Genomic DNA, 4495 nt, shown 5'->3' on the forward strand with positions numbered 1-4495 from the left:
CAATGGAATAAGAAATTGAATGGGGAAAGTGAAGAACCTTACATGGCTCTTAAACCTAGAGTTACTTGGCTCAGTACGTGGCCATATGGAGTCCGATGTGCTTCACAAAAAAATGAAAATTCACATACATGGGCTTCTTATGACCAGTCGCACCACTGTGTGTATGTCTATGTTCTTACCTTTTTGTTCAGATGACTTACCACATGGCCTTAAGGTTACTGGTGTGCTACTCGAGATGATTTGAGTAAATTCACATAGTATGTCACATGAGTGTCTAGATGCCAATGTGTCATTAAAAAACTTCAATAGCTTCACATGGTCATTCTACATAGGCATGTAGATTCTCTTCTGCTATGCTTTTCTTGTCTCATCCTCCATGTTTTTCTTCATATAGCCTAGCAAATGGGAAAATGTTTGGCCATATGACTTCTTGTCCTACTATAATTCAGAAATTTTCAATAACTCTCATAATCTTCTATAACACAAAGCGCTAGTATACCATTGATAAGCTTTGTGTGCATGTGTGAATTCTAAGATAAGAATAGGTGCCTAATAAGTGCTTGTGTGATAAGAACGTGAAGGGCTCTTTCCTTATGATAAGCATTACTTTTATCAGGTTTTAACACTAATATGTGTGCATTTATGTTACTTTCATGCATATAGGGTTATGAAGCCGAATGTTAGAGAAAGAAGCCAATGTAGACCGTGAATGCACCATTTGGAGGAAATCTTGAGAAGGTTCAAACGTGAAGACATAAGTCAGGTTCAAGATGCAAGAATGTGTGCCAACCTCCTTGTATTCAAGTTAGCACAACGACTTGGAGGGGCACAAGGGCTGTCACATTCAAGCATTCCGGCTTGTGCATGTATAGTAAGATCTCTACCAATGTGTTTGTTTATTGAAGAAGCAAAGCGATATACGTCATAAACGTGCACCCGTTTACGTTACCTCAATGAAAGCATATATTTGGGAGTGTTTTGGGACTGCACTATAACATGGTATTGCGGCAAATACTGCAGTAGGTACTGTTCACAACCGGCCGAAAAAGGATTAAAACAAAGAATCCACACGTGCGTGTGGAAATTTCACATGCCCATGCGAAAAATGTACAGTGGCGCCCACATGGACCTGTGGATTCCAGATTCCAGATTCCAGGCCTATTTAAGGCCGATTTCAGCCACGATTTCAGAATTGTTTTCTCCATCTTTTGCCCTACTTGAGTGAGAGTGGTGGCTAGGGTTTTAGGAGGTATTGGCTAGGGATTGGGAGAGGTTCTATTGCTCCGACATCGTGCTCCATTTGGAAGAAGGTTAGTGGGAGAGCATTGTCTGGCGAGGTGTATCCTTGATTGTAATTAGCTCCATGGATAGCTAAACCCCCTAGTGGGTACTTGGATAACCCTAAGATGTATTCGTTTCATTGAACCTTTTTATTATGCTTTCAATTAATTTATGTTTTATTTGAGTTCCAATCTTGTATGCTTGATAGTGTGAATACTCCCTTAGAGTGACACTAGGGTTGAGAGTTCTTGTTAGTAACTCTCGTGAGTGAGTGAGTGAGTGACACACCACGAGAATTAGACAAAGCTAGATTGGAAAAGGTTGAGATGGTGAGTCGAGACGTAGCGGAGCGCCCTACTTTCCCCTCCACTGTGATTTATTCTACCTCTATTCCCTCGAGCTTTTTGCGGTCATAGTAGAGTGAATGGGTTAAGGGATGACCTTCCGCTGGGGCTTAGTTACAGGGGACAACGGAGGAAGCGTTAAAGTGATTTTAGCACCTAGGCCTTAATTATGGCTAGGGACCTTCAACCTCGACCAAAGGGTTAGGTCTACAACTAGGAAGAGGATTTATCACTTGAAATCCCTAGAACTCATTGTCATTCTATACGAGTGCGAGGTTGAGAGGTTACTCAATTTATCCTCTGGGACATGTATAGAGTTAGTTATGGTTGACCTTAGGTTTGGGACCATGTATTTAAGGATCTTCACGACTTATTAATGCATTAGTTAGAAAGCATAATAGAGGGTTTTTGCACTTGAAACAATTGTCCTAGGCGGAACAGTATCCAGGTACCCCACTTATATCGATTGCCTTACCTCCCCTTTACTTGCACTCTTTCTCTAGGTTCTTTTACGTTTGTTACATCACATTTTGTCACACAAATCACTATTCACTTTTCATTTAGTTGAGAAACAATTTAAGTGTTTTTATTCCCTACTCTCTGTGGATACGATACCCACTCATCTTGGATTTATTACTTTGACAAACCCGTGCACTTGCGGGACATACGCAAGGGGCATTGTCAAGTTTTTAGCGTTGTTGCCGGGGAGTAGGCATTTAGAGATACTTTGCACTTTGTTTTTTTAGCAATTCATTCATTCATTCTATTTCTCATCTTCTTTTCTATCATCGTTCTGATTTTGTTTTCTTTCTTTTGGTGCAGCTCCAGGTTATGATCTGAGGGAACCCTTCGATATTGATTAAAGGAGATCCTAAACTTGAACGTACACTCAGAAGAAGGGGAAAAGAACCTGTATAAGAATTGTCTAATCAAGCTGAGATAGAAGTGGAAGGGTCAGATAATATGGTAGAATAGAATAAGCAACAGAGGATACTTTCTGATTATGCTAGACCCTCAGTTTTGGGCACACAATCGAGTATTGTGCAACTCCCGATTATAGCTTTGAACTTTTAGCTAAAGCCGGCATTCATACAAATGATTCAGTAAACAACGTAGTTCAATGGTTTGGCCGATGAGGATCCAAACAACCATATATAGAACTTCTTGGAAGTTTGTGATATGCTAAAGTTTAATGGTGTATCGGATGATGCTATCAGAATGAGGGCTTTCTTATTCTCTCTCAAGGGAAGAGCCAAGCAGTGGCTACATTCTTTGCACAAGGCCTCCATCATGACATGGAATGAGATGGTCGAAGCTTTTCTTGCTAGATACTTTCCTCCGGGGAAGTGGGCCAAGCTTCGCAATGAGATTTCATCATTTGTACATATGGAGTTGGAGTCATTGTTTGAGACATGGGAGCGCTTCAAGGATCTTCTGTGGAGGTGTCTACAACACGAATATCCTGAGTGGATGATTATTCAGACTTTTTATAATGGGTTGATCTGAGTACATGGCAATTGTTAGATGCCGCCATATGATGTACAATGGGGAGTGAAACCCCGGAAGAGGCCTGACAGTTAGTGGAAGACATGGCCATGAACAATTATCAGTGGAATGCACATGAAAAAAAAAAGGAGGCCGGGCTCCATGAAATAGATGTAGTAACTTCATTAGCGGCTCAAGTGGAATCATTGAGTATGAAGTTAGATCTTCTAACTTAGAATAGAGTGGCAATCATAACTACTTGTAGCGGGTGTGGTGGAGGACATGTTCCCTCCGATTGCCCGATTTCCATTAGTGATGCATCTTCTGTTGAGAAGGTTGATTTTGTGGGTAATGCAAGAAGGAACCAAGGGAATCCATATAGCAATACCTACAATCCGGGATGGAAGAGTCATCCGAATTTCTCATGGAGCAACCAAGGTTCACAAAAGGCCATGGCACAACCGGGTTTCCAACAACAACAAGCCCCAAACATGGAGAACCGAGTTTCAAGCTTGGAGACTCGAATGACCAATTTGAAGAAGGCCTTGACTAGGTTTGTGCAATCGTCGGATACAAGATTTTCATCAGTTGAGGCTACGTTGAGGCTACACTTCACAACCACACCGCTTCTTTGCACAATCTTGAAAATCAAGTGGGATAAATTGGGAAGTCTCTATCAGAGAGACCACAAGGGAGCTTGCCCGAGTAATACCGAGACTAATCCTAGAAAGCATGTAAAGACGATCACTTTGAGAAGTGGTCGTGAGATAGAAGGTAGGCTTCCGAGTGAGAAGCCCAATAACACACACCCGAGGTCATAGAGGTCGAGGAGGAAATAAGCAAAGAGAAGGAGGTGGGACCCCCACCTTTCAAGCCAAGAATCCCTTATCCTTTTAGATTGAAGAATAACCAAGGGGATGAACAATACAACAAGTTCCTGAGTTTGTTCAAGCAACTCCACATCAACATTCCTTTTGTTGAGGCATTGGCTCAAATGCCTAAGTATGCAAATTTCTTGAAGGACTTGTTGACTAACAAGAGGAAGTTGGAGGAGAGTACCTCAGTGATCTTAGATGCTTCTTGCTCGGTGGTGTTACAAAAGAATATGCCCAACAAGAAGAAAGACCGGGGAAGCTTCATCATTCCATGTAACATTGGCAATTTTGGGTGAAGAAATGGCATTGGCGAACTCACGGGCTAGTATCAACATCATGCCATACACCTTCTTTCAGAAGATAGGCTTGGGAGAGCCTAGGCCCACCCGGATGACTTTGTAATTGGTGGACCAAACGGTGAGACATCCGATGGGCATCATTGAAGACGTGCTTGTCCAGGTGGACAAGTAAATTTTTCCGGTTGACTTTGTAGTGTTGGATGTCGATGAG

The 4495-nt window shown here is 41.9% G+C and overlaps 1 non-coding gene across 1 annotated transcript; it reads right to left on the minus strand.

Annotated features, from left to right (window-relative positions):
• Nucleotides 1-2979: 2979 nt before the first annotated feature.
• LOC120255970 lies at nucleotides 2980-3085 on the minus strand. Its single transcript, XR_005535159.1, has one exon. It is a non-coding gene; the product is annotated as a small nucleolar RNA R71 (small nucleolar RNA).
• Nucleotides 3086-4495: the final 1410 nt, after the last annotated feature.

This window comes from Dioscorea cayenensis, unplaced genomic scaffold, assembly GCF_009730915.1.
Source record: "Dioscorea cayenensis subsp. rotundata cultivar TDr96_F1 unplaced genomic scaffold, TDr96_F1_v2_PseudoChromosome.rev07_lg8_w22 25.fasta BLBR01001254.1, whole genome shotgun sequence".
In the NCBI taxonomy this organism is placed as follows: Eukaryota; Viridiplantae; Streptophyta; class Magnoliopsida; order Dioscoreales; family Dioscoreaceae; genus Dioscorea; species Dioscorea cayenensis.